The following is a 16,170-nucleotide window of genomic DNA, read 5'->3' on the forward strand; positions in this document are numbered from 1 at the left end:
GTCTCAGTTTATCCATCACTTCCTCCAGGAAGCCCTCCGTAAGGCCCCTGGTCTAGGCCAGTGGGTCTCCCAGCACTGGGATTTCCCTGCTGTATTTTAACCATCTCTTTACTTATCTGTATTTCCCATTAGATGTCAAACTCAGGCAGGGCAGAGATCATGTTTCTCTAGTTTGCTATTGGATCTTCAGTGCCCAGCACAGGGCCCATCATAGACAGAGTTTACGCCCTGGGGCCCATGGATGAGCTTCCAGGGGTTCACAGGGCTCCCCAAATCATATGAAAATGTTTATAGATTTGTAGTGCATTCTTCCTGGGAGAGAGTCTGTATTTTTTGTCATAATCTCACAGGATGTGTAACAACCCCTCCCACCCGTGCCCACCCCCCCCCCCCCCCAAAGGTTAAGAACTTTTTAGGCATCAGGAAACACTAGTTTTTGGCTGGATTCATCCATCCATGAATATAGTTGTTGATGCTCAATGAACAGTTATTGAATGGATGACTATGACTCTTCCTCAGGGTTAGGATGTTTTTAATATTTTCAACGGATCGAGTAAAACGTCCGAAGAAACCTTTGCCAGTTCAGCCCCTAGCTCTGCGGCCTTAAATACCCCTCCCCCAGTGGGGCCCACAGCTTAAGACCAAAGCTTGAGCGCCTCCCAGAACCCCTGCCAGAACCCATCTCCAGTCCCGAAATCCACCTACTGCGCCTTTGCAGCCTGTCAACTGAAAATAATCCTGGTAAGAGCAGGGGTGGCGGAGCAGGAGTCCCGCAGAAGCTTTGAATGTGGGAGACTCTGCCCCCTGCTGGCTGCCTTGCTTTCCTTCAGCGCGCGCTCCAAGAATGAGGTCAGAGCAAGAAAGAGAGAGCCAGGTGAGTCAGGGGGCCTGGGCAGGGGGCGCCCCCCGCTCCCGACCCTCTCCCCGCCCCCCCCCCCAACCCCCGCGATGGGCAGTCCTTCCTGTCCCTGTCAAGATTAGGCTTCATTTTCAATCAAGTCAAGGGCGGTAGCTTCTGCTTTGGGGCTCCCACTGCTTCCCTTCCCAAGGGTCCTATCTTCTCCCAAATTAGAAGTTTAGGGAGGGCCGGGGGCGCAGTGGGGGTGGATGTTCCTCTGGAGCTCAAGGGAGGTCCAGTCACTCAGACTTGGCTTTCTCATGGATCCATCTCTTTTCCCGGAGCCTGGCTACTGCCGACACCTTTGGATCCTGAGCCAATTCTCTGCATCGCCTGCCTACACTTGGCTGGTGGTGTACCAGCCTCCCCACATCACCATGGAAACAGGAGCCTCTGCGTCCATCCCGGAGCTCATTTGTGAAGCTATGGGAAGAATCTGGATGCTGGGGTTGTGCTGGGGGTGCTGCTTAGGAAGGCCAAAGAGATAGCGTTCACAGAAATTGTGGAGAGAAGGAGAGATATTGAGACACCAGGGTGGGGGAGGGATTGCTTTGTAAGGGTTATTGGAATAACTTGTACCTTGTGAAGACAGGTGGCTTCCTTGACAGGCCATACATAACTGCAGTTCTCTCCTGGATCACTGGTCAGTCCAAACTGACCAACCCCTCCCTCCCCACGGATGGCCCTTTGTAGCACAGTAAACTTGAGGGACTTACTTGACCCCCAAGCACCACTCTTCTCATCTGTAAATGTAAAAATAAAAATAACAGCAGCACTTACTTAACAGGGGTCTTGCAAGAATCCGATGCGGGGACGCATATACAACACACAAAACAGTGCTCAGCACATGGTGAGTACTCAAAAATATTGTTATTGTTGTACATGCTAGCATTGCACACGTATCGGGACTTGTCATTTGTGTCTCTCTAGCTAAACTGGCAGCCCTTCGGTAATAATACCCTAATACTTTACAGTTTGCAAAGTGCTTTCACACACGTTCTCTCAGTTGTCCCACCTCTGTCCTGAAAAATAGGGATTAGCCTCCCCACTTGGCAAAGATGCAGATTCAGAGTTTAAGCCTGTCCAAAGGCTCAGCTCTCACCTGATGCTAAAACTCAGGGTTCTGTAAAGCCTGAGCGCTCTGCCCTATTCATTCATCTCCCTTCTGTGTGCCTCTGTGCCCAGCACTGCGCCACGGAAAGTCAGTATTTCATTGTTCAGTGACATCGATCCTGGAGCAGGAGTCTCAGGGAAGAGCTGATCCTGAAGTGTAGGCATTGAGTTTGACCGTGAAGGAAGCAGGACAGTCTCGATTGAATCTGTAATTTAAAACATTCCCACAGAAGGGGAGTGACTGCTAATGGTTTGGGGTTCTTTTGGGGCTGGTGAAAATGTCCCAAAATTGATTGTGGTGATGATCGCACAACTCTGTGAATGTACTAAAAACCATTCGAATCGCACACTTTGAAGTGGTGGAATTGTACGGCATGTGAATTACATCTCAATAAAGCCCATATTTTTAAAATTCCCACAAATCAAATACCAGGCCCAGAGGTGGCCCCAAGGAAGTCCACCACATATTTAAGGAAAAAATAATGCCAATTGAATACAAATTCCTCCAAATAATAGAGAGAAAGGCTACTTCCTCCAACTCATTTTATAAGGCAAGCATAACCTTGATACCAAAACTGATAAAGACATTTTAAGAAAGGGAAATTAGATTCATGATCACAGATGCAAAGTTCTAGAAGCAAAATCTAGACTATAAACAAATACTTATCTAGCCATTTACAAAAAGGATGATTTATCATGATGTTCACCTCAGCAAAAGATTAAGTTATTTTAACATCTGAAAAGCAGTGTAGTTCACTGTATGCACCAAATATTGAGAAAAATGAAATAATTTTGTTCACATATATGGACACTCGATTTGTGACAAAGGGGACAGTGCAGAGCAATAGAGGCAGAAAAGTGTTGGGTAAAATTCAACATCCATTCATGATTTAAAACAGTCAAATCTAGGGGCACTCAGTTAGTTAAGCATCTGACTCTTGGTTTCGGCTCAGGTCAGTTCATGAGATGGAGCCCCGGGAAGGGCTTTGCACTGACAGCATGGGGCCTGCTTGGGATTCTCTCTCTCACCCTCTCTCTGCTCCTCCCCTGTGCATGTATGTGCATACACATGCGCACACAATCTCTCTCTCTCTCTCAAAATAAATAAACTTAAAAAAAAATAAAAGTCAAATCTAATAAACTAAGGAATTAGTGAAAACTTCTTAATTTGATACAGAATAACTTCAAAATCCCCATGACTAAACATCACACACACTTAGCAGTGAAATGCTGAAACTTTTCCCTTTGAGATCAACAACAAAATGCTCCCTATTATTTTTCTATTCAATTTTGTTTAACATTGTCCTGGAGGTCTTAACTAATGCAAGGGGGGGGGGGAGGGGAAGGAACAAAGGATTCAAGGAAAAGAAGAAATAAACTTGTCATTATTCACAAATGATATAATTGTGATACAGAAAATTGAGAGAAATCTGTAAATAAATTATAAGAATTAAGAGGGCAGTTAAGCAATATTGCAGAATACAAGATCAATTTTCAAAAATAAATGTTTCATATAAATCAATGTCAGCAACAAGCAGAAAAAGTAAGTTATAAAATATACCATTCACATTTGAATAAAAAATATCAAATATCTAAGAATAATTCTAACAAAATATGTTGAAGACCTCTAATAGGAAACCTATATAATAATATTAAGGGAGATTAGGGGCACCTGGGTGGCTCAGTCAGTTAAACATCTGACTCTTGATTTCAGCTCAGGTCATGATCTCAAGGTTGTGGGATCAAGCCCTGCATTGGGCTCTGTGCTGACAGTACAGAGCGTGCTTGGGATTCTCTCTCTCTCCCTCTCTCTCTGCCCGTCCCCTGTTTGCACACGAATGAACGCGTGTGCACACTCTCTCTCTCAAAAATAAATGAATAACCTTAAAAGAAATTTTTAATCTTTATTTATTTTTGAAAGAGAGAGACAGAGTGAGAGCAGGGGAGGAACAGAGAGAGAGGGAGACACAGAATCGGAAGCAGGCTCCAGGCTCTGAGCTGTCAGCACAGAGCCCGACACAGGGCTCGAACTCATGAGCCGTGAGATCATGACCTGAGCTAAAGTTGGACACTTAACCTACTAAGCCACCCAGGTGCCGCTGAATAAACTTTTTAAAAAGAGAGAAATTAAAGAAGACCTAAATAAATAGAGAGATATACCATGAACATGGGTTGGAAGACAGTATTATAAAATGGCAATTCTCCCCCAACTTATCTAGAGATTCACTGCAATCCCCCATAAAATCCCAACAGGGTTTTTTAAGAACGGAAGCTAACAAGCTGATTTATACATTTATAGAGAGATTCAAAGGGCCAAGAATAACTGAGACACTCTTCAAGAAGAAGAAGATGTGAGTCTTTGGTCTAGCATATATAAAGACTTACAATGAAGCTATGAGGATTAAGACAATGTGATATTGGTACAAGAACAGAGAAACTGGCCAACAAAATAGAATAAATAACTGAAACACAAACCCACATGTATATGTACCTTTGGTTTATGACAAAGGGGGATAGTGAAGAGTGGTGAGGAAATATCCCCAAGGCTTGTATAACATTACAGTATACAAAAATCAACTGGCGGTGGCTGGCTGGCTCAGTCGGTGGAGCATAGGACTCTTGATTTCAGGGTTGTGAGTTTGAAGCCCATGTTGGACATAGAGATTACTCAAAAATAAAATCTTAAAATTTTTTTAATTAAAAAAATCAACTTCAGGTGAATCATAGATATAAATGTAAAAGGCAGAACAATAAAGCCTCTAGAAAATAACGCAGGAAACTATTCTCATGATGTTAGAATAGGCAAAGACATCTTAAACAGTATACAAAAGGAAACAGTAAGCCTACGGAAGAAGACTGACACATTTGCCTACACTAAATTTTTAAAATATTCCGTGGGTTATACAAGCAAAACATAATTAAAAGGCGAAAAGGAAAAGGGTTAATAATATAGTATGCGAATTAAGTTTTATAAAAAAGAAAGTGCACTGAGAGATGTATAGAACTGTTGAATCACTATATTGTACCCCCAAAACTATTATATAACACAGTATGTTAATTACATTTGAATGGAAAAAAAAAAAAAAAGGAAAAGAAAGTGAAAAGTTAAGCCGCAAAGTAGGAGAACAAATCTGGAACACATAGACTGACAAGCGACCTACACTCAGCCCATAAAATGAAGTATCACAAATCAATAAGACAAAGACATAAAACCTAATAGAAAAATGAGCAAGAAATTCAAATAGATACACCACAAAATAGGAAGCCCAAATGGCAAATAAACCTTGGAGAGGGTGTGTGACTTCATTAATCATCAAGAAAATACACACCCACTGACAACACTCAAAGTAAAAAGTCTGAAAATATCAAGTGGTGGGGAGGACGTGAAGCCACAAGGGTTCTCATACACTGCGGGTAGGGGTGTGAACTAACACAGACGCTTTGGAGAACAGCTCAGTTCTATTCTGATAAAGTTTAAGATTTGCATAGTCTGGGGGCGCCTGGGCGGCTCAGTTGGTTGAGTGACCGACTTCAACTCGGGTCATGATCTCGCAGTTCGTGAGTTCGAGCCCCGTGTCGGGCTCTGTGCTGACAGCTCGGAGCCTGGAGCCTGCTTCCCATTCTGTGTCTCCTCCTCTCTCTGCCCCTCCCCTGCTCATGCTCTGTGTGTCTCTCTCTCTCAAGAATAAATACACGTTAAAAAAAAAAAAAAAAGATTGCATAGTCTGTGAACTGCTACTTGTACACACCCATAGAAATACATGCACACGTGCCCCCGAGGAACAAGTACAAGAATTCTCACTGCCCCATTTTTCCTGATAGCACTAAACTGGAAACAATGGAAATGTCCACTGACAGAATAGAAGTAATATACAAGTAATACAAGCTTATTGATTTTATTTATATACATTTCAATAAAAGGCAATACCAGGGGTGCCTGGGTGGCTCAGTCGGTTGAGTGTCCGACTTCGGCTCAGGTAATGATCTCGCAGTTCGTGAGTTCAAGCCCAGTGTCGGGCTCTGTGCTGACAGCTCAGAGCCTGGAGCCTGCTTCCCATTCTGTGTCTCCCTCTCTCTCTGCCCCTCCCCCGCTCGCATTCTGTCCCTCTCTCAAAAATAAATAAACATTTAAAAAAAAATTTTTTTTTAAAGGCAATACCAAACTGCAGTTTGTTGACCACAGATCCTGGGACTTCTCAGCCTCCATAATCACGTGAGTCAATTTCCTATAATAAATCTATCTATCTATCATCTATCTATCTATCTAATCAATCTATCTCTTATTGGTTCTGTTTCTCTGGAGACCTGACTAATACAGATTTTGGTCAGTACTGGGAGCGGTTCTAGATAAACAGAACTTTAAAGTTTATTTATTTATATTGGGAGGGAGAGAGAGATGGGGGGGGCAGAGAGAGAGAGAATCCCAAGGAAGTTCCACACCGTCAGCATAGAGCCTGACTTGGGCCTCGAACCCATGAACTGTGATATCATGACCTGAGCCAAAAATCAAGAATTGGACATTTAACTGACTGAGCCACCCAGGTGCCCCTAGATAAACAGAACTTTAAAACTGAGGGACGCCTGGATGGCTCAGTCGGTTAAGCGTCTGACTTTGCCTCAGGTCATGATCTCACAGATGGTGAGTCCAAGCCCCACGTTGGGCTCTGTGCTGACAGCTCAGAGTTTGGAGCCTGCTTTGGATTCTGTGTCTCCATCCCTCTCTGCCCCTCCCCCACTCATGCTCTGTCTCTGTCTCTGTCTCTCTCTCAAAAAAAAAAAAAAAAAAAAAAAGATGAGTTTTCTGGTGGACACCTGGGTGGTTCAGTCAGTTAAGCAAGCGCCCAATTCTTGATTTCCGCTCAGGTCAGCTTGGGATTCTCTCTCTCCTATTCTCTCTGCCCCTACCACTCTGTCTCTCTGTCTCCCTCTCTCTCAAAATAAATAAATAAACTTTTTTTTTTTTTTTTAAAGATGAGTTTTCTGAACTGGTTCTGGGGTTTCTGGAACTGACTCTATAATCTGATTAGATATAAAGACACTAATAATTCTATTTCCAGTAGTAGAGAGAGCACTGATTGTCCATGGCATGATCTGGCGACAGAGATATGCAAAATATCACCATTGGATATTCCTTTTATTTATTTATTTATTTATTTATTTATTTATTTATTTATTTATTTATTTATTTATTTTTGAGAGAGAGTCCTGTGCAAGCAGGGAAAGGGCAGAGAAAGAAGGAGAGAGAGAATCCCAAGCAGGCTCTGTGCTGTTAGCACAGAGCCCCGCTGAGGGCTTGATCTTACGACTGTGAGATCATGACCTGAACCAAAGTCAGATGCTTAACGACAGAGCCACTCAGGCGCCCCCACCTTGGCTGTTCTTTTTTTTTTTTTTAATGTTTATTTTTTTTTAAATTTTTTTCAACGTTTTTTATTTATTTTTGGGACAGAGAGAGACAGAGCATGAACGGGGGAGGGGCAGAGAGAGAGGGAGACACAGAATCGGAAACAGGCTCCAGGCTCCGAGCCATCAGCCCAGAGCCTGATGCGGGGCTCGAACTCCCGGACCGCGAGATCGTGACCTGGCTGAAGTTGGACGCTTAACCGACTGCGCCACCCAGGCGCCCCAATGTTTATTTTATTTTTGAGAGACAGAGAGAGAGTGCAAATTGGAGAGGGGCAGAGAGAGGGAGACACAGAATCAGAAGCAGGCTCCAGGCTCTGAGCTATCAGCACAGAGCCCGACGCAGGGCTCGAACTCAAGAACTGTGAGATCATGACCTGAGCCAAAGTTGGACGCTTAACCGACTGAGCCACCCAGGCGCCCCTGGATATTCTTAATCAACCACTTATAAGAAGCAAGGACGTGGGTGATTGTGTATATGCTACTCTAACATTTTTGGCAAATTAACAAGAACAATGAAATTGGCTTCTTATTCCTATTGTTACTGTATGAAATGAGGAAAGAAAAGGAAGAGTTTAGAGATTCAAGTTCTAAACTCAAGTGCCACATAAATGACCTCAAAGGTACTTATGTGTGTCCTCAAAGAGACCTATGTCTTCCAGCTGCCAGGTGGACATTGCTGAAACTCAAACACAGAATCTCATCCTGCTGAACTACCACACAAGTTGAAATCCCAGCCTCACAGGGTGTCTGCTGTTAAAGCAAGGGCATTGGTTTAGGAAGGAATGGGATCTTAAAAGTTGGAGTGGGGATGGCTTCCCTACCCCCGTCTGAGTTAATTAACCTCGCATTGCCTGAGGAAATAGTAATGGCCTCCCCTGAGGTAGTAGCCATGCAAGACAAGGTCTATCCTCCTCAGGACCCACACCCACAACCCTTCTCTGCTTTAGATTTATAACTAGACTCAAGTCCCAGCAGGCCCCTAAAGGTGAGGTACAAAGTGTGACCTATGAGGAGGTATATTATACTCCAAAAGAACTACTTGGCTGTTCTAACTTACGCTGACAGAAATTTAGAGAACATGTGTGAAATGGATAGTAAGGGCGTGGGATGATGATGGAAGGAACATAAAATCTGACCAAGCTGAACTTGCTGATATGAGCTCATTAAGCACAGATTCTGTTGCTTCTTCTTTTTTTTTTTTTTTTTTAAAGTAGGCTCCATGCCCCGTGCAGGGCCCAATGAACTCACCACCCTGAGATCAAGACCTGAGCTAAGATCAAGAGTAGGACACTTAACCAACTGAGCCATTCAGGCGCCCCTCAGCTTCTGCATTTAATGTTGCACCCTAGCGGGTTACACAGGATTTTAACAGTGTGATTCGTTGCCTGAAACATGGGCCAAAAGGTGACCCACACTGAGCAAGTTGGAAATGCCAGACCTGCCTTGGTCTAAGGTAGAGGAAGGGATTCAAAGGGTTAGGGGAACTGGGATGTCATTTAAGATCTACTCACACACACTGGGAGGTTTCGGATGGAAAACAAAAAACAAAAAAACAAAAACCAACCTGTGAGGAGAGCTTCGTGATTGTTCTTCTCTGTCTGTAAGACCAGACCTTACGGAGGACACTGCAGTCTCTGAATTGGTAAAACTGAATGCAAAGGGAGTAATTGGATCCTGGGGTGGCAGGAGCCAGGTGGTTGTACTCAACCACTCAAAAGCAAGGTGGGAGTCGTTACCATAATGAACAGCAGAGCCAAACCAGAAATTAGAACAGTCTGACCTGGGGTGCTTTGCCGGCTCAGTTGGAAAAGCATGGAAATCTTGATGTCAGGATTGTGAGTTCAAATCCCAAGTTGGGTGTAGAGATTACTAAATAATTTAATAGGGCCGCCTGGCTGGCTCAGTTGGTAAAGCATGCGACTTTTGGTCTTGGGGTTGTGTACGGACTACTTGAAAATAAAATCAATCGGGACCTGGGTGGCTCAGTCAGTTAAGCACCTGACTTGAGCTCAGGTTATGGTTTCACGGTTCATGAGTTTGAGCCCTGCATCGGGTGAGCTCAAGGCCTACTCTGGGTGAGCTTGAGCCCCAGTTCTCTCTCTCTCCCTCTCTCTCTGCCTCTCATGGGATTCTCTCTCTCTCTCTCTGTCTCTCTCTCTCTCTCTCTCTCTCCCCCTTGCTCACTTGTGCTCTCTCTCAAAAAACAAAAAATAAGTAAAATCAAATCAATCAATCAGCTTAAAAAAAAAACCCACAACAGTCTGACTTACAAAAAATTATGGCATTGGCCAGTCGATCATGGTGAGATATGAGAGATAGATGAGAAGCCTAATAAATTCTCATATAAACAGAAAAGTTCTAGGTCAAGAGAACAAAATTCTAAGCTGAATCATAAAAATAGACTTTCCAGACTTGAGCCAGTTTACAGACCAGTACCCCCTGAATGAAGGGGAAGGTGGATCCTCCCTCAAGAAGAGTACACTGCTGGGGCGCCTGGGTGGCTCAGTCGGTTGAGCATCGACTTCGGCTCAGGTCATGATCTCAGGGTACGTGAGTTCGAGCCCCGCATCGGGCTCTGGGCTGATGGCTCAGAGCCTGGAGCCTGCTTCCAGTTCTGTCTCTCTCTCTCTCTGCCCTTCCCCCGTTCATGCTCTGTCTATTTATTTTTGGGACAGAGAGAGACAGAGCATGAACGGGGGAAGGGCAGAGAGAGAGGGAGACACAGAATCGGAAACAGGCTCCAGGCTCCGAGCCATCAGCCCAGAACCTGACGCGGGGCTTGAACTCACGGACCGCGAGATCGTGACCTGGCTGAAGTCGGATGCTTAACCGACTGTGCCACCCAGACGCCCCCAAAAATTTTTTTTTTAAAAAAGAAGAGTACACTGCCCAAAATGCATACTGTTAATCTTTCTCCTAGCCTTCCCTCCCAAACCAATGGCCTTTTATCAGGGTAACTGTGCACTGGGGGAAAGGAAGCCATCAGGGACTACTGGCCACTGGCTGTGAACTGAAACTAATTCCAGGAGACCCAAAATGTCACTGTGGCCCACCAGTCGGAGTAGGAGCTTATGGAGGTCAGGTAATCACGGAGTTTTAGCTCAGGTCTGTCTCACCGTGGGCCAGTGGGCCCTTGAACCCGTCTTAGGGCTAATTTCCCAGTTCTGGTTACGTAACTGGAATAGATGCACCCGGCGGCTGCCGGAATCCCCACACTGGTTCCCTGACCTAGGAGTGGAGGGATAGACCAAGTGGAAGTGACTACACCAGCCTCTTCCTAGGAAAATCATAAACTAAAAGCAATCCCTGGAGGGATTGCAGAAATTAGTGCCATCAAGGACTTGAAAGATGCAGGGGTGGTGATTCCTACCACATTCCTACCACATTCAACTCATCCGTTTGGTTTGTGCAGAAGACAAATGGATCTTGGAGAAGGACAGTGCATTATCACAAGCTTAACCGGGTGGTGACTCCTTTTGCAGCTGCTGTGCCAGATGTGGTTTCATTGCTTGAACAAATTAACCTGTCCTCTGGTACCTGGTGTGCAGCTGTTGATCTGGCAAATGCGTTTTTCTCCATCCTTATCATTAAGGACCACGAGAAGTCATTTGCTTTCAGCTGGCAAGGCCAGCAGTGCGCCTTCTCTGTCTTACCTCTGGGGTATATCAACTCTCCAGCCCTATATCATAATTTACTTCACAGAATCTTGATCACCTTTTGTTGGAAAAGACAATCTCATGCCGGCGGTCTTTCCACCCCTGTTTGGCCACATAAGAATGGATCTTGGGCCAGAATCTCTTTCTTTTTTAAAATCTTTGTTTATTTATTTTGAGAGAAAGAGAAATAGAGAGTGAGCAGGGGAGGGGCAGAGAGAGAGGGAGGCAGAGGAGCCCCACGTGGGGCTCGAACTCATGAACTGTGAGATCATAACCTGAGCTGAAATCAACAGTTGGATGTTTGGGGCACCTGGGTGGCTCAGCCGGTTGAGCGTCCAACTTTGGCTCAAGTCATGATCTTATGGTTCATGAGTTCGAGCCCCGCATCAGGCTCTCTGCTGTCAGTGCAGAGCCTGCTTCAGATCCTCTGTCCCCCTCTCTCTGCCCTTCTCCCCCTCGCTCTTTCTTCCTCAAAAATAAAGAAACGTTGAAAAAAGAGAGAGAGTTGGATGCTTAACTGACTGAGCCACCCAGGCGCCCCTGGGACATTTCTTACTAAGAGATAAAGAGCCCACACAGCCTGTACCGGGCTTATCACCTTGTGTGAAAGTATCTTTGCATGTTTCATGCTCAATGTGTACTCCTTTGGTCTGCTTAAGTGTGAGCATCGATAGCTCTCAGGCATGCCCCTGGCTATTTCAGGCTCCATGGGTGAGGGGGAGATGTCCTTCTACTGTGCACCAGAGGGGTGCATGTCGGTCAATTGCCCTGCATTGGCTGCCAGGAGGCACCTGCTGGCCATGGGGGACCAATGCCCCATAAAGCTGAATGAAGCTGATCTTGTTCTATCTCTTCTCTGTGCAAATGAAGCGTTGTTTCATCCAGTGCTTGACTGCATTGTGTCTTCCTGGTTGACTCTGACACCCAGATGCAGTGGGCAGAAGTGTTTGGATTTCTGCCAGTTGACTGCACTGTGACGATCTTTGCTATCCTCCATGTAGCTGGAGCCTTCCCTTAACACTGGTAACAAGTGCATGAGGTTCTGCTTAACAACTGTCCCTTCTGCAAGATAGCACACGCTTGTCTTTTACATTGGGGACATTATGCAGATTGGTTCTAGTGAGCAAGAAGTAGCAATTACTGTAGACTTAATGGTGAGACATTGGTATGTCAGAGGGTGGTAAATGCATCCGACCAAAGTTCACGGTCCTGCTAGCTCAGTGAGATTTCTGGGGGTCTAACGGTGCAGGACATGCTGAGCTAGCCCTTTGAGGTGAAGGGTAGCTTATTGCATCTGGCCCCTTCTATAATTAAAAAGAGGCACAACATCTTCCTGGGCCTCTTTGAATTTTGGAGGCAACATATTCCCCATTTGGTTGTATTATTCTGGCCCATTTACCAAGTGACCTGAAAAGCTGCTGATTTTGAATGGGGCCCAGAACAGGAGAGGGCTGTGCCCCAGCCAGCCTGCCGTGCAAGCCGCTCTGCCACTTGTGTCACGTGATCTAGTAGATTTCAGGTGCTTGAAGTAGCAGCGTCAGGCAAGGATGCTGTTCAAAGACTTTGTCAGACTCCTCTAGGTGAACTGCGGCACAGGCCCTCAGGATTTTGGAGCAAAGCCTTGCCATCCTCCACAGATAACTACTCTTCTTTTTCAAAACAGCTCTTGGCTTGCTGCTGGGCCTCCGTAGGGACTGAGTGCTTAACAAAGGACCAAGTTACTTTGCGACCTGAGCTGTCCATCATGAACCGGGTGTTGTCTGACCTACCAAGCCATGATGTTGGGCAAGCAAAACAGCATTCCATCAGCACGTGATATTGGAATAGACGAGACTGGGTCCAAACAGGCCCTGGTGTCATAAGTGAGTCACGTGAAGACGTGGCCCAAATGCCATGGTTCCCCACTACCTTTTCTCCTCCCTCAGGCGCAGTTCCCTCTGATCACTTGACAGAGGCAGAAAAAACTCAGGCCTGGTTTCTAGATGATTCTGCACATATGCAGGCACCACCCAAAAGTGAACAGCTACAGTAGAACAGCCACTTTCAGGGCCATCCCTGAAGGACAATGGTGAAGAGAAGTCCCCCAGTGGGCAGAACTTTGAGCAGTGTACCTGGTTGTTCACTTTGCCTGGAAGGAGAAATGGCCAAATGTGTGATTAGACACTGATACACAGGCTATGGCCAAGGTTTAGCTGGATCGTCAGGGACTTGGAAGACACACGGCTGGAAAATAGATGACAAGGAAATTTGAGAAGGTATGTGGATAGACTTCTCTAAATGGGCAAAAAAACAAAACAAAACAAAAACCCAAAAAACCCCATGAAGATATCGTGTCTCATGTGAATGATTACCAAGGGCAACCTCAGCAGAAGAAGATTTTAATAATTAAGTGGAGAGGATGATGCCTACTGTGGATACCAGTAAGCGTTTTTTCCCACCCACTCCTGTCATCACCCAATAGGCTCATGAACAAAGTGGGCTCGTGAACATGGTGGCAAGGATGGAAGTTATGCATAGGCTCGGCAACATGGACTTCCACGCACTAAGGCCAACCTGGTTATGGCAATCTCCTAGTGCTCAATCTGCCAGCAGCAAAGGCCAGCACTGGGCCTCTGACATAGTATTCCCTTGGCTGAATGGGTTGATTACACTGGACCACTTCCGTCATGGAGGGGGCAGTATTCTGTTCTTACTGGAATATTTACTCTGGATACAGATTTGCCTTCTCTGCATGCAATGTTTCTTACCAAAACGATCAGTCATAGGCCTACAGACTGCCTTATCCACTGTCAGGGTATTCCCGACACAGCATTGCGTCTGATCAGGGAAGTTGCTTCATAGCAAATGAAGCGTGGCAATGGGTATGCTCGTGGAATTCACTGGTCTTCCCATGTTCCCTACCATCCTGAAGCAGCTGGTTTGACAGAAGACTCAGTTGCAGTCCCAGCTACGTGGCAATACCTTGCAGAGCTGGGGCGACATTCTCCAGAAGGCTGTAAGTGCTCTGAATCAGCACCCAATATGTGGTGCTATTTCTCCAGTAGCCAGGATTCACAGGTCCAGGAATCAAGGGGTGGAAATGGGAGTGGCACCAATCACTATTATCCACTAACAATTTTTTTGCCTTCGTTGCTGCAACCTTATGTGCTGCTGGCCTAGAGGTCTTAGCTCCAAAGGAGGAATACTTCCACCAGGTGACACAAAAATGATTCCATTGAACCGGAAGTTGAGACTGTCATCCAGCCACTTAGGACTCCTATCCGTCTGAATCAAAAAGCAAAGAAGGGAGTCACTGTGCTGGCTGGGACTGATCCTGACTACCAAGGGGGAAATTGAACTACCGCTCCACAATGGAAGTAAGGAAAAGAATGTCTGGGATACAGGAGATCCCTCAGAGTGTCTCTTAGTATTACTATGCCCCACGATTGGGTCAGTGGAAAACTATAACAGCCCAATTCGGGCGGGACTACCAATGGCCCAGACCTTTCAGGAATGAGAGTTTGAGAACAATGACCAGTGGAGGGGCCTGCTGAAGGCAAACAGAATACAGAATGGATAGTGGAAGAAGATAGCTGTAAATTGACACCTACAACCACATGACCAGTTACAGAAATGCAATTTCTGTAATTACAGAACTGTAATTGTCATAACAGTTTCTCCCTGTTTTGCTATGAATACGGGTGTGTATAAAAATAAAATCTTGGGGCGCCTGGGTGGCTCAGTCGGTTGAGCGGCCGACTTCGGCTCAGGTCATGATCTCGCGGTCTGTGAGTTCAAGCCCCGCGTGGGGCTCTGTGCTGACAGCTCAGAGCCTGGAGCCTGTTTCAGATTCTGTGTCTCCCTCTCTTTCTGACCCTCCCCCATTCATGCTCTGTCTCTCTCTGTCTCAAAAATAAATAAACGTTAAAAAAATTTTTTTTAATAAAATTAAATAAATAAATAAATAAATAAATAAATAAATAAATAAAAATAAAATCTTTGAGGGCACCTGGGTGGCTCAGTCAGTTAAGCCTCCAACTCTTAATTTTGGCTGGTTGGGGTCATGATCTCACAGTGGTGGGATCCAGCCCCTGCCTCCCCCACGCCGCCACACGCATCAGGCCAGACTGACAGCATTGAGTCTGCTTGGGATTCTCTCTCTCTCCCTCTCTCTCTCTGCCCCTCCCCAGCTTGTGTGGGTGTGCTCTCACTCTCTCAAAATAAATAAATAAGCATTAAAAAAATATTTAAAAATGGGGCACCATGGCTCAGTCAGTTAAGTGTCCTACTTCAGCTCAGGTCATGAACTCGTGGTTTGTGGGTTCGAGCCCCGCGTTGGGCTCTGCGCTGACAGCTAGGAGCCTGGAGCCTGCTTCAGATTCTGTGTCTCCCTCTCTCTCTGTTCCACCCCCCCCACCCCCCCCTCACACGCTCTCTCTCTGTCCCTCAAAAATAAGTAAAGATTAAAAATTTTTTTTTAATATTTAAGAATACGGAGCACCTGGTGACTCAGCTGGTTGAGCATCTGATTCTTGGTTTTGGCTCAGGTCATGATCTTGCGGTTTTGTGAGTTTGAGCCTTGCATTGGGCTTGGGCTTTCACACTGACCGTGTGCAGAGCCTGCTTGGGATTCTCTCTCTCCCCTCTCTCTCTGCCCCTTCCCCACTCACACTCTCTCTGTCTCACTCAAAATAAATAAACTTAAAAAAAAAAAGAAAAATATTTAAAAGTACAAATGAATAAAATATCTTTGTTTTCTTTCCTATCGCCTTATCATGTAGCATAAGATGTATTGACCTTATATCATTGTATTTAAGTATTATATCTTGTTATTATCTTTAGTTGGAGATTAAATATGGTCTAAGGACATGTGAATAGAGAATAGGTAGACTTGTGATGCTTAATTTTATATGTAAACTTGACTGAGTCACAAGATATCCAGACATTTGGTCAAACATTATTCTGGGTATATCTGTGAAGGTATGTATTTCCGGATGAGATTAACATTTGAATCAGTAGATTGTGTAAAGAAAGGAGATTGCCCTCTCTACTGGGGGTGGGTCTCATCCAAACAGTTGAAGGCCTGAATAGAAAAAAAATGGCTGAGCTAGATGGAAC

At 45.2% G+C, this 16,170-nt stretch overlaps 1 long non-coding RNA gene across 1 annotated transcript; it reads left to right on the plus strand.

Moving 5' to 3' along the window:
• The first annotated feature begins 565 nt into the window (after positions 1–565).
• LOC109501565 lies at positions 566–6,229 on the plus strand. The gene is made up of 3 exons (XR_006601273.1): positions 566–874; positions 1,686–1,748; positions 6,164–6,229. It is a non-coding gene; the product is annotated as an uncharacterized LOC109501565 (long non-coding RNA).
• Positions 6,230–16,170: the final 9,941 nt, after the last annotated feature.

This window comes from Felis catus, chromosome B4, assembly GCF_018350175.1.
Source record: "Felis catus isolate Fca126 chromosome B4, F.catus_Fca126_mat1.0, whole genome shotgun sequence".
NCBI lineage: Eukaryota > Metazoa > Chordata > Mammalia > Carnivora > Felidae > Felis > Felis catus.